The sequence below is a fragment of the Sphaerodactylus townsendi genome, linkage group LG02 (assembly GCF_021028975.2).
Source record: "Sphaerodactylus townsendi isolate TG3544 linkage group LG02, MPM_Stown_v2.3, whole genome shotgun sequence".
NCBI classification, from domain to species: domain Eukaryota; kingdom Metazoa; phylum Chordata; class Lepidosauria; order Squamata; family Sphaerodactylidae; genus Sphaerodactylus; species Sphaerodactylus townsendi.
The window spans coordinates 82,405,370-82,423,065 of NC_059426.1; the positions used below are offsets into that span (position 1 = coordinate 82,405,370).

The window sequence follows — 17,696 nt, forward strand, 5'->3', positions numbered from 1 at the left end:
CATGTCTGTTGAGGAAAGAGGAAGAGAAAGGAGTTGTAAACTGCCTTGAGTCTCCTTACAGGAAAGAAAGTGGGGTTATAAATCCAAACTCTTCTTCTATAGTGGCTTGGGTGCCACAGATGGAGGGGAGGAATGATTTCCCACTCTCCTGCAGCAGAGCTCTGACTCCCCCATGCTATTCCTGGAGGTCCACTTTCTCACTGCAGCAGCTTTTGAGTGATTACATTGGGCTGCAGGAGGAAGGGGGAATCAACAAAAACCACCCTCCTTCATCCACAGAAAACAGTGCTAATAAACTCATATAACATAAGCGTCCAACACTTTAAAGTTCACAATACATATTTGTGCTAGGATGTATTCATCTGAAATTATTGTGATATACTGATTTTCCAGCAATTAAAATGTCTTCATAAAACTTATTTTCAAATTTGTTCATTAGTAGTGTTATACTCTGGTTTCTCTTCAGATCGTATAGATCATTAGTAGTGTTACAAACACATACATGCAGAGTTGCCATGTAGAACAGCTAGTTTTCAAATTCTGTTTTGCTTGGAAGTAAAATGGGAAGGACATTTCATGCCAAGTGGAAATGGATGACATCAGTATGGAAACAGTTTATTTATGGGATTCTAAATTTATGGTGAAAAAATCAAAATAGAAAGGTGGGCAAATTTTAAAAATACATCGTGGTAGGAAAGAGAGTTTTCTGCTGTGGTTGGAATGTCATTATATATAAAAGGCTCTGAATCCATTCTTTAATGACAATCTGCTGGCTGAAGTTAAATATTCGTTCACTTGTTCATTAAAATATTTCTATCCTGTCTTTCAATTGCAGTCTTCAAGGTAGTTGTTCATCAAGAACAAAGGTAAAAACTGAAATCCAAATTAAAATTTTATAAAGACAACATAGCATCTGTGAACACTGGGCAGGATGTTACAGAGAACAAACCCTCCCCTACCCCCTAAAATTCTGTCTTTGGGTTATGATTAGGAGTGTGAGTCATATCTTTTTGGTACTTTAGGCAGTTGGGTTTTTTAAAAAACAAACAAACCAAAATTAGAAAAGCCAAGAAAGCTGATTTTATCTGGGTTTTTTTTAAAAAAATTTTTTAAAACCTGGTCACAAAAAAATTCAAGCTGCAGAGCGAATGCTGGGCTTGGTTCATCCCTTTTTATCACCTCTCTGCTTGCAATTTGCTGCAAATTCAAGCATTGACAGGGGAGGGGGATTATTTTATATTTCCTGAAAGTGTGCAGCACTTGAGTTAAGGAAATCTTGGTCAATTTCATTTTAAGTTCCTAGTTTCCAGCTGTGCTGATATTCAGATTAAACTATGAATGCCTTCACAGCATATTTTAACTCTCTTGTAAGCCGCCCTGAGCCCAACCTTGGTTGGGAAAGGGTGGGATATAAATCCAATAAATAAATAAATAAAATATTAATAATGAAATTATCCAAGACTTAACGGAGTTATAAACATTTTGATAGATTTCATTTTTTTATCATGGTCTCCTCTGTTTCTATATAAATTTGCTTTCTCGGCCATTGTATCAAAAATGAAATTCTCCGAGGCTAAGTGCTTCTGAAAGCATTAGTCAATTTCGTTTTCCGTATGCTGGGAGAGTAGGTATATTACTTCAAATAGGAGCAGAGCTGTAAAATTAAACACACAAAATTAATTTGACCTGGGGGAATTAACTTTGGGAAAGAAGGAACAAAGACAGAGAAGAAAAAGAAAGAATCCTTGCTGTGAAGAGACATGGTATAGGACAGGGGTCTGCAACCTCCGGCTGTCCAGATGTTCATGAACTACAATTCCCATCAGCCCCTGCCAACATGGCCAATTGGCCATGCTGACAGGGACTTATGGGAATTGTAGTTCATGAACATCTGGAGAGCCGCAGGTTGCAGACCTCTGGTATAGGAGATGGGATGCTTCCAACACTGCAGCTAGAAAAGAAATATATACAGTCCACATTAGCAGCTTTTTAAAAAGTCATCAATGATTATCTATGGCATACTTAATTAAACATATGTGATCAGCAGCTACTTGCCCAGTCATCTTACTGAGTTCTGCTACTGTGCAGATGTAAAACTGCTTGCAATTCGGCTCATTTTAAATTGTAATCACATCTTCAAGGAAATCAAAATAGAGACTGATTTTGCAAACAAAAACTGGCTCTTACGAACAGGTTAAGTCCTGCATAGCCCTGCTTCTGGACTGCCCAGCTTGTCCAGTCTCAGAAGCAAAGCAGGGCCAGCCCTGGTTAGTATTTTGACGGGAGAACACCAAGGAAGTCCACAGTTGCTATAAGGAGGCAACCAATGGAAAACCTCCTCTGAAAATCTTTTGCTTTGAAATCCTTGTGGGGTCACCATAAGGGAGCAGTGACTTGTGGGCAAAAGATCTTGTATTAATCATGTTTTTGCAAAGTTTTCAGTGCTCCTGATTAGTGAATTTAGTCACAGTGAAATTTATGGTGTTGTACCCAACTAAGCCCACTGATTTCAGTGGGAGAATTTAAAATGAGCAGAATGATTTCAGTGGGCTTAGTAGGACGTAACTCTTCTTAGAACTGCACTTCGACATACTTGCTGCTCCAGGTGTATATTGAAGGAGTTTCATGTTAGTGCAAATGAGTGTGTTTATTCACATTTGGTTTAGCCAGTTACTGGCATCAGCTTACTTTATGCTGAAATCCTAGTAAGAGGAATAAGCTGTCGTGCATAAGCAGGGAATCTGATGTTTACCTTTTTTGGCAGAATTCACAAATCATTCACCAGTAATTGCGAAGTAGAAGCAGACATATACAGATAAGGGGTGTGGGTGGGAGCAGAAGTTGGCTCAAGAAATTGCCAGGGTATGATTCTACATAAATTATCTGAGTTTGTTTCTGTTCAGTAAAAAATGAAAGTCTCTAGTAGCAAAATCAAGATTGTATTAACCCTATCACCCCTTCTGGTCTGCCTCCCACCCAGCAGTATTTGGGGGTGCCTTCAGCTAGCCTACTGCTCTGGTGGTGCTATTGAATGCCAGTCCAGTCCAGAATTAAACATCTCTCATTCATGACTTGATCCTGGATGAGGAGGCTGACCTAGTATGTATTACTGAGACCTGGATGAGGGAACTGGGAGGACTTTGATCTTGCCCAGCTTTGTCCCCCATATTACTCGGTACAGCAGTGTTCCAGACTGGTTGTGTGGGGAGGGGGAGTCATTGCAATCTATAAAACCTCCATCCCTCTTGTCAGGTGGGCAGCCTGTGGGCTGGATTTGAAGGTTTATTCTTGCTGTTGGTCCATAGAGACAAAACAGGCATGCCGCTGGTATATCATCTGCCTCCTTGCCCAGCAGCAGGGGTGTATCTGCCGTGGGGACATAGGGAGTCAAATGTCCCTGGGCGCCCCCATTTGGGGGCACAAAATTCAGGTTCGTTTGTGTGTTTTTTGTGTTTTTTGTATTTTTAGTGGTTTTTTCAGTTTTTGGCCGGCAGGGGGCACAGATTTTAGGCTAGCAGCACCAAAATTTCAGGAATGTTTTGGGAGACTCTTCTGATGATACTCCCCCAGATTGGTGAGGTTTGGTTCAGGGGGTCCAAAGGGGGTGCCCCCATCCCCCATTGTTTCCAATAACTTTGGACCCTAATGAATGAACCAAACTTCGCCAAACCTAAGTGGTGTCATCAGGAGAGTCTCCTAAAGATACCCTGAAAGTTTGGTGCTGCTAGCTTAACAATTGCAATACTGACAGCAGGCACCCCCCCCCAAATTTCCCCAGATTCTCCTTTTCAATCCACCCCCTTTGGCATGGATTTAAAGGAAGAATCTGAAGTCCCCAGTTTAAACATTGAAAGTGATGCTGCTTCAGGGTGGGGAGGAATCCACCCAAAACAGCATCACTTTCAATGTTGTTTTAACTGGGGACCCCAGATTCTCTCTTTAAGGTGGATTTAAAAGAAGAATCTGGGCTTAAACCCCATTGAAAGTGATGCTGGGCTTAAACCCCATTGAAACCCCCCCTGGTTTAAACCCCATTGAAAGTGATGCTGTTTGAAGGTGGATTCCACTGGAGGTGTTTTGTGAGAGATGATGCTGACATTTGTTTGGTAAATGTTTTGCTGGGGTGACTTGTAAGAGATTTACATGCTTAATACCCATTTGCACTGGCTTGGAGCTGTTTCTCAGGCTAACAAACTACTTCATAGGGTTGGCGTGAGGACAAAATTATGAGAATTGGTGGGGAGAGAGCCATGTATGTTTTGCTGGAAGTGGGGGGGGGGAGTGATTTGTGAGAGATGATGCTAACATTTGTTTGGTAAATGTTTTGCTGGGGTTGATTTGTGAGAGATTTACATGCTTAACACCCACTTGCACTGGCTTGGAGCTGTTTTGCAGGCTAACAACCTACCTCATAGGGTTGGTGTGAGGACAAAATTAGGAGCTGGTGGGGAGAGAGCCATGTATGTTTTGCTGGGGGGTGGGAGGTGTTTTGTGAGCTGGTGCAAAAATAATTGTTTGGTCGTGGTGGGGGAGGGTGGCCACCGATATCGGGGGCACTCAGGCATTGTCCACGGGCTCCAGATATGTCTCTGCCCAGCATCTTCTCTGCCTGAACAGGCTGAGGTGGTCTCAGATGTGGTTTTGGAAGCCCTTGCCACAGTGGCGTTGGGGAATTTCATCATTCATGCTGACACTAGCTGGCTCAGCTTTTTCTGTCTTCTATGACAACTATGGGCCTGTCTCAATTTGTGATTGGTCAGACTTCTGCAGCAAAACATACCCTCCAGTCTTTGCCACAGAATATGGTAGTGGAGATCCATGAATAGAACAGCTGGTGATAAGCCCATTATAGTGGATTGATCTTTTCCTGTAAGATTTGGATTTGCAGTTATAATTCCACACACACACACACACACACACACACACACACACACACACACACACACACACACACACACACACTTCAGAGGATGGAGACCCACTGTCCTCAGAGACTTATGGAAACTGAGTAGTTCCTGGGTGCTCTGGAGAACTTCCCAGCTGGAATGGATGATACTCCTGTTGAGGCCTTGATCTCTCTCTAGAATGGTGAGATACACAAGGCCATAGACATGATCACTGTCAAGTTCCCTCGCTTTACCTGTAGAACCTATAAAACTCTGTTATTCTACAGAGGTCTGGGCTATTAAACATGAAGGTCGACAGGAACAGGATAGGTGGCATAAATCCTGCTTCAAGACTGACCGAACATGAGTTAGAGCACATTTTGTTGTGATGGTGGTAGTGACAATGAAAAGGTTTTTTTCTCTGCCCCCATTGCATCCTCATATAGCCTTTCAACAGAACTTTTCTGTATAGTGAACGATCTTGTAAGATTAAGCCTGAAGAGATAAGCTATCTGCCTCCGTACCATCTGAACCAGGAGAGACATTTGACATTCTGGACAGATGCATGGAAGCAGTAATGGGCTGGATGAGGGCCAGTAAATTGAAGCTGAATCCAGACAAGAGGTGCTGTCTATCTGTGGGTCTCAGGTCCATGAAGTGGGAGACATTCTGTACTTGACAGGGCTGTATTGCCCTGGAAGGCACAGGTGCAAAATCTGGGAGTGCTCCTGGACTCTGCTATGATGCTTAAAGCTCAGGTGAAGGCAGTTGTCAAGGAGGAATTCCAGGAACAGCACAGAAGAATGAGAAAAGTAATAAAGGGGCTTTCCGCACTGACAGAGTTGTACTGGTTTCTATCTAGGTTCACCTCAGTGTATCCGCACTGCAACTGAGCTCAACATTGTTTTGTCTCAGTCCCCACCCACTCAGAACTTTCGCGACATCCCTAGTCGCCATGGTTATGGCTAACACTGCACCTTTCTGCTGGAACCCAAGGTCGATTACCACTTGAGAAGCTTCGAAGTGTGGGCGCTTATCAGCTTGATACCTCATCCGTTCAACCAATCAGGAGCCGCTTTTGTGGCATGCGCAGAACAAGAGAGTCGTGGCGGGCATGTAACTGTAAACTGTAAAAACTGTAAAAAAAAAAAGAATGCTCCCATTTCCCGTGGTAACACAAGCTCCAATCACGATCGACAAGCGAAACAGGCACCAAGATGATCCCGCCCACTTAGCTCAGTTCCAGTGGTCCAAGTAAGTTGCTGTGCAGACAGCCTGGAATCGCCCTCCACTGAAGGGAACCGAGTCGACCTTAGCTCCCTTCTGTAGTGCGGAAAGCCCCAAAGAGATCCCATAGGCAACTGAAGACATTTTGAAAATATTCACCTAAATCATTTTGATGCTGCAAATAAAATGTTTTGGGAACCAAAGGGGTAAAAACAGTGTGGCACTCAATGGAGAAAAAGTTTTATTTCCTGCCTCAAAACATTTTATAAGGGCCTCAGAGTAGTGTCTGGGAATCCCAGGCTCAAATTTTTCTGGGAAGCTCGCTGGGTGATGTTGGGCCAGTCACATACTTTCAGCCTGATCTACCTCACGGGGTTGTTGTGAGAATAAAAAGGAGAAAAGGAAAATAATGTATGCTACTTTGATATCGACTGAGGAGAAAGGTGGAGTAAAATGAAGTAAATAGCTGAAGAAGGGAGGCAGATGAAAGGAGTTAGAGACCGAAAAGGAGAGAAGGAGACAGGGAGAAGGGAGACAATATGTGGGTTTCCAGGAAAAGGGAAAGAGAAAATAGTGCAGGAGAGGGAAATGAGATTCCTCCCACAAGTCCTTGATATTCACACTTTGAAATCCTTCTAAACTTCACATGGGATGAGATGGTTATTGTGAAAAATGGACACATGTTCAACTACTTAGTATCTATCATTTCTCAAAGAGATAAATTTTGGCATGGGAAATGATTGACCCTCTCATCATTTCGTACCATAAAACAGTTATATTATCAATTATGGAATATTTTGCATAACAGTGTGTGAATTAAAGGGATTTTATTATGCTTTCCTGTGTTGTCTTACAGCAATAGAGGCAGCATGTCATTTCGGCCAGTGAGAGAAGCCAGCGGGCAACTCTGCCGTACTGTCTCCCTTCCAACCCTTTTATTGAGAGTTACAGGTGGAAAATCAAACACGGCATGCAATGGACGGGCAAAGAGCACAGGGGGATTTGAGCAGGGGAATTGGCATTTGCATGTGCACACATTGGAGCCAGAGAGTCTTGCAACCTCAGCAGTTTCTCCGAAACTACACTTTGGAAGGAGAGGTCAGTCAGGGGGAATGTGAGAGACCCTTTTCCGGCGGTGTGCCACCGTACTCGAGCATTTCCCAGCTGAGAGACCCCTTTCCAAGCAGAATGGCTGCCGTACTCGGGAGCCTCCCAGGCGCTATGCCCCCCAACATCTCCTCCTTTTCTTTAATTTTTAATGGGGTGCGCTGTTTGCCTTGGGTTCTCCTAAATTGCGGAGTTCGCCCTTAGCGCTTTGGATCTGGCCCAATTGTTTGTACAAGACAAATGCATTTTTCTTATGTAGGGGAAAAGCAGGGCATTTTTGCCAACAGTTACTTAACAATCCTAAAACACATTGAAATAAACAGCTACCTAAGAAAAGACATGCAAGCAAACCAATCAATGTTTGAATTATAGTACCACTAGGTGAGAATTGTCAGAAAGATTGAAACAGTTTTGTGTTGTAGTAAGTTGCCAGGACCCACCTGGGAGGGCCACCTACAGAGGGAAAGGAAACATATTCTGCTTTGGATAGGAAGGCTTATATCACTTTGACATGGCGATGATCAAGAGGGATGGCAGATGCGACGGGCAGGTGGCTGTGACCAGAGGTGAGATGGGGGTGAGGCAAATGGTGAGGGCAAAGAGTGATTAAAGCGACTAAGACAACACACAGTCCCGCCCAGTCAAGTTTGCAGGGGATATAAATGAAAGTTCTTTGACCACAAGTCCAAAACCAACCGGGAGGGAGCAATATGTGTGCATTAACATAAGAAATGTCCTCTATATGGGAGCAGTTCACAAGTATTGTTCTTATGATTAATGTTGTTACATTCGTAGAAAGGAAAGAAAAAGGCACCCTTGGGAAGGGTTTTCACGATAGGGCCCCAATCGGGGCTCATGGAATGCTTGATGGTGGAAGCATCCATGAATTGTCCCAGTCCAGAGTCATTTAGAAAGTGTCCGGGGGCTTTGCAAACAGGGAGCAAGCAGGAGCACAGCAATCTTCCTGCCCCCAGATGTTGACTCAGGCAGAAAGTAGAAACGTTAGCAACTGAAGCTAGTCTCTCCCAGAAGTTCTGGTCTTGTGGCATGTGTGGCAAGGGAGAGCAAATTGCCAAAGGCATCAGGAAACAGAAAAAGCACAAAATTGTGACTGTAGAATTTGCATTTATAGCCATAAATATTGTGCCAATGCAAGAGGTTTTCTAGGGGTGACTGGTCGGTCCTTGCAATGGTGGTGAAGCAACCTCTGGGGCTGTTGGTCTTTGCTTCAGGGTGCCAGCACTTTTTCCATCTTGAGGGAGTTGGGTTTGGCCTCTCCTTGATGCCAGAATTAGCCATGGGATTGGGATGAGAGCGATGCCAAGCCGGGAGCCACAAAGACCTGTGGGAAGAAGAACAGAGAGCCTGACCCTTCCCCAGAAAAAGTTATTAGGGAAGCTGGCCCTTGCCAAGTTAAATCTGGTAGTTGATGATAGTAAACCACAATGGCGGAGAGGGTTCCGCTTGCCTGGCAGTGATTGGTGGGCAGGGAGTGAGTAGATTTAAATTCTGTAGAAAAGGACTTTTGCTACTGCGAAGGATTCGCTTGAATGATTAATGAGATGATTGAATGATTGGGGGGGGGGGCATATCCCGCATCTCCCTAACTGAGTGTTTGTTTATTTGGCCCAGTGTGAAAGCAAGAAAGGAAAAAGGGAGTTAAATGAATTAGACTAAACATAACTACACGATTCAGGCATTTTTGATAGGAGAGAAAAGCAAAATGAAAAAAAGCAAAGGCATTTCACTAAAGGCATTTCACTAGCTAAAATAGAAGACAAAAATAGTTCTTTTAAAGGATTAAGAGAAAAGGAAAGCTTTAAAACTAAGCAAAAGTAAATGCAAAATTTACATACCATAAAAGAGGCAATGAGAAAAAATCTCTCTCCATTGAGGGGGCCAGGGCACATTAGCAAACTTTTTCATGGAAACAAAGGGACATGTAACACAGAGCATATACAGTTATAGAACCACGGTTATGGCATGGTTCGCCAGTTAACTGGAGTGGGTCTATATTGCTAAATTTTTCGTTCCTATCACCCATTACTCTTTCTTTTCAAGCAAAGTCTTTTTTAAAGATTCTCCATTTCTATCGTTTTTTTGGACCATGGTAGGACGTCCGTGAAAGTCCAAACAAACAAAATGTTTTTATTCTAACATTCCAAATCGAGGTACTTCTGTGGAGTTAACAATATGAGAGCTGCAGTTTAATATGGCTAAGTACACTTTCCAGTACAGAATCCAATTTAGATTAATTTATCATTGACTCAAGTGGACGAAACCATGCCAATGGGATGAGTGTAAGAGATAAGATTTTTTTAAACAACAACAATTGAATGCAAAAATATCACAAAACTTTTCCACCTTTTGAGCTGTTTGTTAAGTGGCAGAGATATAATACATACAACATAGATCATGTTTTATTAGACACACCTAAATTAAAGGAAAGAAATTGAGTTAGATTCTCTCTCCCCCCTTTCTGTTCCTGAAAGGGTAGGGCCATCAAACTAGATCATTTGTATTTTATAAAACACCTAAATAAAGGAAATAAAAAATCTGAGTTAAATCCCCTCTCTTATTTCCAAAGAGGTGGGCTGCCAAGCTAGATCATTTTTGTTTGATACATGCACCTAAATAAAAGGAAAAAGGTTTGAATTAGTTTCTCCACCCCCCTTTTTGGATTCCAAGGAGGTGGGGCTGGTAAACGAGCTCTTCTTTGCTTGCTACAGATGGAAAAGGGTTAATCATTCTTAGACTTTTATCTATATGGGATTAGGGGGTGAGCCTCAATGTTGACTTTTTCAGAGATTTCTCTAAGGCAGTTTCTCTAAGACAGAGTTTGTGTGAGATTTCTTAAGAATGGCTGCATTTAAAACTGGAAGCTCTACCGTTGAGCTGAAATCTGAGATTCCAGATTTTAAAAGGTACAAACATATTTCCTAGTTCTCTTGATTCTTTAGCTGCAATAAAAATTATTAAGATGCTTTTTCCTGCCAAAAATTCTAGATTTTTGTCAGACAGTCTTTGTTCTTTGGGAGCTAAATGTACAGTTACATTGTCTAAAAACACTGAGTTTAAGTTTCTTTTTCTGGTGTCTTGGAACAGCTATCCAATTTTGTTCTGCCAGTGCAACTTGCTTTGTAGGGACATTCGCTAATTGTTTTTTTCTATCTGGAGCCCTGAGTTTAGAACTTTGCACATTCTCAGAGGCTATGATTTCCTTTGGTCTTTGCTTTGGGGAAACTGAAGCATCAATCATCCTCTCATCTCCTTGAGAAGGAGGGGGACTTGGGAGTGGCTCAGCTTTACTTTTCTGCTTAAGTCTGGGATTTCTGATTTGTCTTTGAGACAGGCTTGTAATTTTTCTCCAAATTCCTGATTGCTTTTTTGTTGCACTGTACCTGAATTTTGTTTCTTGATGGGGTTTTAAAATTCCTTAATTTTGTTTTGCCTACTTTTAGTGGGATGTCTTAGAGAAGGAAGGTTTGAATTTAGGGTTGCTGGCTTTTTCTTTTTATCCTATGGGTTCCACTTGTCTTTATCACAGGTCTCTGCCAGATCCCAGGCACCAATTTACTGTTGGTCTCTGGCTGGAACCTTGTGAATCCCAGGCAATCCTAGCCAAATTTACCTAGGTCTTGGAAATGGGTGAGAAGGAGCACAGGACGGGGCTTTTTCTGGACTTTATTATCTAGGAGAGAAGTCACAAAAATTTCTGTGGGCTGCTTGTTGCATAGAGACATTGCTGTGCCGAAGTCTCCTAGCTCAGTCCAAATCTTGGACCTTGTGACAGTGTTGGAGCAAGGTCTGAGATCTAACATTTGCTGGAGAGCTGCAAAATCACTCTGTGGCCAAGGGAAATGCTCAATACTGTCTTGGCTTTGCTGAGGGTGGCTGGATCCTGTACCTTGCTTAAAATCCAGTCCGTTTTTTCCTATGTTTCTGCTATCCTGATGTTGCTTCTCAGTGAAGTGTGCCAGGCACAGGGCAAGGGGAGATCTGCATTTTCTGCACTGAGAGCTTCCTTATCTTTCAGTTCAGCTTTCGGACATTCTGATGTTTGTAAGGATAGCTCTCCCTCGCTAGGCTCTGCTAGAGCTGGGAGGGGCTGGTCGGATGGAAGAGAAAGAACAGGGGCGCAAGGAGGGTGGATAATGGGCATAGGGCAGATGGGGGGTGACAGCAAAGAGAGCTGATTTGGCCGAGGGGGGGGAGAGAAAGCTGATGTCCTTGCCGCCTGCTTTAAGAAACAATGGGGACTTGCTGCTGTTCGTTAATTAGCGTGCCTGCACTGGGAAAAACCATGAGTGAAAGGACACGCGATCGGAGCACGAGGAGTTCTGGAGGTGAAGCATCAAGCCAATACTCTGCCTGTCCTCTGGATTGGGTGTCCCCAAATCCGGGTAGCAGGGGCATTGCCTGTTTACTTCCTCAACCAACTCCATTAAATCTCTAGTTGCTACAGGACATTTTAAGCCTTATGCGTTGGAATTGTAATTCCCTCGGCGATGCCTAACTTCTCCTGAGGCTAAGGCATGAACCCATACTCACGTTGATAAGGGGTCCAAGAAGGACGGGGTGCACCAGGGGTCTGTTCCAGACGACGATGAGTTGGGGTGGCGAGTTCCGAGGGCCCCACGTTGGGCGCCACTTGTTGTCTTACAGCAATAGAGGCAGCATGTCGTTTCGGCCAGTGAGAGAAGCCAGGGGGCAACTCTGCCGTACTGTCTCCCTTCCAGCCCTTTTATTGAGAGGTACAGGTGGAAAATCAAACACGGCATGCAAGTGGGGGGAAGCACAACACAATGGACAGGGCAAAGAGCACAGGGGGATTTGAGCAGGAGAATTGGCATTTGCACATGCACGCATTGGAGCCAGAGAGTCTTGCAACCTCAGCAGTTTCTCCGAAACTACACTTTGGAAGGAGAGGTCAGTCAGGGGGAATGTGAGAGACCCTTTTCCGGTGGTGTGCCACCGTACTCGAGCATTTCCCAGCTGATAGACCCCTTTCCAAGCAGAATGGCTGCCGTACTCGGGAGCCTCCCAGGCACTATGCCCCCCAACATTCCTGGAAACAATTTTGCAAGTACTTCCGTAAAAGTATTCTTTTTGTGTGAGAATAGCTGCTTATATAAATAATGTTAATCACTTGAAAAACAAAAACAGCTGGATTGTAAACAGCTGGTAAATTATAAATTAGGATGGAGACATTTTGCTACATTATCCTATCCCTTTCTTTGCCAAACAAATACTTGGCGTGGGACAGAAGTGTAGTCCGTTCACCCTGGTGTGCCCATGCAACATTCCACTGCCATTCCCTCAAAAGAGCAGGGTGCCGTGCCCTTGGTCTCTTCCAGGGGTCTGCAACCTGTGACTCTCCAGATGTTCATGGACTACAATTCCCATCAGCCCCTTCCATGAACATTTGAAAGAAAGAAAGAAAGAAAGAAAGAAAGAAAGAAAGAAAGAAAGAAAGAAAGAAAGAAAGAAAGATGGGAATCTCCCCTCAGCTCTAGGAAAGTGAATGAACAATTGGCAGCCATTAATTGGCAGGCATTAATTTTTTTCCCCATTCATTTTTTAATCCCCAAGAAAGAAGCAAATGTGGCTTTGGGGTCCCCGCCCGCCCGCACCCCATGTGCTTAGAACCAAAACCACACTCCTAATTTATCTCTCCATTTTCTTCTTTTGTCTCAGGTCTTCTCTGTTTGTTTATTTATAAATTTATAAAATGCAGTTATACACACTGCATAAATATTTATGATCATAGCATTCCAATAAAAGATAGGGAAAACAGGGGGAGGGTCTATAAGTTACAAACTCTCTAAAGCATAATACGGTATAAATTACAAATTCTCTAAAGCATAATAAAACCACTCTTGTTTTCCTTAGCCACTAGGACTAGAAATGCTTCATATATGTATTTCCTTCATTTGAAACTTCATTGTATAATAAGTGTACATGTGCCTCCCTTGAAAATAACTACTTTTGAGACAATAGGGGGTGATAACTGAAGCTTTGTATGTGCTTTTTTGTACTTGAAAATTGTCACTTAAGTAGTAAGCAGCAAGCAAATATGAACTTTGTGTAGGTCATTTAGTGTAGCCATTACTTATAGCTAATCATCTTCTTGAACCATCAAGATGAAACTGAATCCCCTTTATTTTTTAGCTGAAAACACTTTTCTTTCTACATATGCTGGCAAGGAGCCAATTTACCAATTCTATTTACTTAATGAGGTCTGACAGCCTGCAGCAGATTTTCTCAATCTTTCTGTGTTTTAAATTTGGTACTCAACAGTCATCTGAATAGATTTTCAACTCATTGTGTTCTTGTAAAAATAGATTTTCAACTCATTGTGTTCTTGTAAAAACAAAATTTTGGTCCTCCTAGCAAAACAGAGACGACACAAGGTCCCCCAAAATTTTTTTGTTTGGCATTTGATTTTTAAAAATGACCTATCCAGTATAATTGAAATCTGAATTTTTATATCACTAAATATATTTATAACTCTAACACCATCAAATAACTTTTGCATTACACTTCAGACATAATTTTGAGTGATTTGTAACATTTTAAGTGATGCAATATCATTTACTCTTGGTGATTTCAATCACTGATTATAAAATCTAAACAATTACATGAGTTGCAAGCTTCTGTAACAAAATTTTCATTTCTAAATTTTGGAATTGGTTGTTCAGTTACTCAACACATGCCATTATAAACATTTTCATTCTGTCATCTTTATATCACACAAAGCAATCTGTATTCATAGTCTTATTACTTTTTGTATGGTTTATTTTGGTTTTTGGCTAGTAACTAAATTTCCAGACATGAGCAGTCTTGATTTTCACTGGAAAGGTGGCACATGGAGAGAAGTGAGCTTCAACCTCCCCCTGCTCCATACAGTGTTTTCCTGACTTGCAGGGGTCCAGGTAGTAGCCCCATGATGCAGAGTGGTATTGCAACCAAAGCTCTACTCATGACCTGAGTTTGATGTGAACAAAAGTCAGTTTCAGGTGGCCAGCTCAAGATTGACTCAGCCTTCCATCCTTCCAAGGTTGGCAAAATGAGTGAAGTGAAGGAGATAAAGTGAAGATGACTGGGGAAGGCAATGGCAAACCAACCCATAAACATAGTCAGCCTAGTAAACGTAATGATGTGATATCACTTCACGGGTCAGTAATTTATTTATTTATTTATTTATTTCTCAGTCTTATAGACCGCCCAACCCCCGAAGGGCTCTGGGCGGTGAACAACATAAAATAACAGTTACATAATAGACTGTAAATAATTTAAGTTAAAATGCAGCAATTAAGAACGACTAATAACAGCAATGCCCGCAACAATCCCTGTTAAACTCTCCCAGAAGGGGAGAAAAAGAGTGGGCCCATAGATGGTAATGGGCCCAAAATGTAGGAGGAGGCGGGGGCACTTATATCAGTAGCTGGACACTCCAAAGGCCCGGTGGAACAACTCATGCTCTTGCAGAGCCCCTCGCGGAACCTCTCACCAAGATCCACGCCGATTGGGGGCCCGGACCAGCATTGGAGGAAGGAGTTGTTCCCACACCAGGCAGGAGGCCAGGGCATGCAAAAGTCCTGGCAAGCGCATGGAGGCTCATACCGCATCGATGAGGGAGAGCCCAGGGGACTACCAGCAAATTGGCCTCCGCTTGAGAGGCAGTTAGAGAGGCCCTAGTAAAGGGACTTTATATATGGGAGTGAAAATGCGGTCCCGAAGGTATGAGGGTCCCAGGCCGCGTAATGACATGGAGCTGCCCAAAGGACTACCATTACCTTTAGGAGTCCAGAAATATGTTATTTGCCCTGTTGAGGAAACTTAGTGTTACCAATATGCAAGTTTTCTCAGTAGGGCACACAGCAGCCAACTGAACCATTTAAGGTCAGGAAAATTGAGGAGGGGGAATGATGAAGCCTTTTCTCTTCACATGCCGTGATAATGATTCTGTTCATGTCTGTGAAATGAGTTTGCACTGCAGTATGGAACTCAAGTCCATGTCTTACCGAATATCCTCGTGGCTGCCCTGTGGTCTATGTAACATGTGAACCAGACCCTGGAGTAGAAACATGGGGTATCTACCTCCATATGGAGGTAGCAAATCTATAGATGGGTCATATAGGAAACAGTTCTAAATAGACCTGCTCAAAAGTAAGTCCTTCCTTCCTTCCTTCCTTCCTTCCTTCCTTCCTTCCTTCCTTCCTTCCTTCCTTCCTTCCTTCCTTCCTTCCTTCCTTCCTTCCTTCCTTCCTTCCTTCCTTCCTTCCTTCATTTATTTATTTATTTATTAGTTTTTTATACCGCCCTATCCCCAAGGGGCCCTGGGCGGTTTACAATATAAAATCTAATACACTATTAACGAGGAGCAAACAATAAAAACAATTTACTGTAGTAGCATTTTATTCATAGAAAAGTTTTGGTGCAATTACAGCCTTAAATTTAGCACAGTACTGTAGAATACTGAATAACAACTGAAGTTGTATAAATATTAAAAATTTAATAAAGAGCCTTTCTTACATTTAATGCTGCTGGTACCATTTCCATGTAGCAGTTATCCCTTTGGCCTGCTGTTTCATAAACACAGAAGATAAGTATGATGGCATTAAAATTGGAAAGGACATGGTAAAACAAGGCATATTTCCATCTCTGCTTCTAAAACATCTTCATCAGGAAAAATAAAACTTGATCAGTGTCGAATATTGACCATTTGTTGTGTACTATAACCTATAGCATTCAGTCAGTGCTCTAGTGTATCACTAGTGTATGATTCTCCAGGGTACTAGCTTCACTTCATTGATAATGTCAGCTGTATATCTGAATAATCCAAATATGTTCCCTTAATCCCTTTTGCTTCTTTCCAGCCAGTGAAGGAAAATATTGAACACTAAAAGACCAATCTCAGGGGATGCCAAATGGTTTCCTTCCCTTAGTTTAATTGCTGTCTATTTTCCAAAATGTTCTCTCTCTATTAAGTGTAATTCCATTTGATTAGTGTATTTTAACTGATATAAATAATGTTTCATGTTACGGGCCATTCCAGATGATCCTCTGAAGCTAGGGTACATTGCGGCGTTTTCCACATGGACCAAATATCCTGGGATGAGGAGGTGAAATATCCTGGTCTGTGCATGATTTTTGCATGGCTTCCAGACCTAAATCGAGATTTCCCTTACCCCAGGGTTTTCAAACATTGCTAAATTGGCGGTTCTTTCGAAAAACCCCACACCAATTTCATAGCCATGTAAACACCTCAGGAGATGAACCAGGTTTTTTTTCCTGTCTCGGTGCCTGCTCTCCCTACCCCACATCTACAGCCAATCAGAACATCGGGAACATGGGAATGTTAATGCATGCCCAGAAACGTTTGCATGGAAAATGAAAATAAACCGGGGGCTCGTGCATAATTAACTGGAGTACTTCATCCCAGTCTTAACATGATAATGGGCAGCCATGTGAAGGGAGAAACTCAAGATACAAACAACTCAATATGTATGATCCTGGTTTTCCCCCGGGGTAATTATGGCATGCGGAAAATGCCTATATCTCCAGCAGTCATTAACAAAAAGATGGAATGATAGAATTTTGTCAAGAATTTTGTCAAAATCTGTCTATTCTCAGATGACTTCTCTGTGTTTCACCCTGATCTCAGTGGGCTATACAAAAAGTAGTCAACCATGCAGGAAGAGACACTATTCCTCTGGTTTAAAGCTTTCTTTCCATCAAAATTCACTCAAATGTAGAACTGTATACCTTCGGGGGGATGGAGGAAAAGATCCCAAGTAATTTCTACTCTATTTTCTCTTAGAGCCATTATTAAACCCCAATAGTCTGCAACTATGATAAATAGTATCTTCCACAGCTCTTTGACAGAGTCCCGCCCACATTTCTGACCTCCTTTCTGGTCTAGAAGAATGTTTTGCAGAGCATTCTTCTGGGAATTCCACCAGCAAAGCTATATGGTGACAGGTTACCCACATACCCATCCTGAAACTAATCATATTTTTATAGCATGTCGGACACCCACTCAGATTGTGAGCATTCACAAGTGGTCAATATGATACTTGTAAAATACATACCTGCACATTTGGACACATGCACAGGTGCCCATTCTCTTCCCTTGACCTCACCTTCTGTCATGGATCGTATTTGTTTAATCCAGGGGTATTCTCATTCCAGGGGCTACCTATCCTATAAATTACTCCTCCCAGTCTTCCTCAGCTGCTAGGACTGGTAAACACTGCCATTTTTTCAGCCTCTCAAATTGAATTGGAAGGCCAAGAAAATGCCACTTGAATTAACAATTTAGCAAATTCTAAACATGCACAAAAACACCAACCAGCTACCTGTGTGATAATGAATGCCACTCGCTTTACTGTTCCTTTTAAATTGTGCATAAACCATTCACATGCTGCATTTGGGATGCTCGGCTCAAGAGAAAAGGAGTACTGTAAACAG

The 17,696-nt window shown here is 42.4% G+C and overlaps 1 protein-coding gene across 1 annotated transcript in view; it reads left to right on the plus strand.

The window, feature by feature from the left end:
• The window catches only part of KCNQ1 (potassium voltage-gated channel subfamily Q member 1), a 363,013-nt gene that overhangs the window by 218,419 nt on the left and 126,898 nt on the right, over positions 1–17,696 (plus strand). The gene's annotated exons all lie outside the window — the stretch shown is intronic.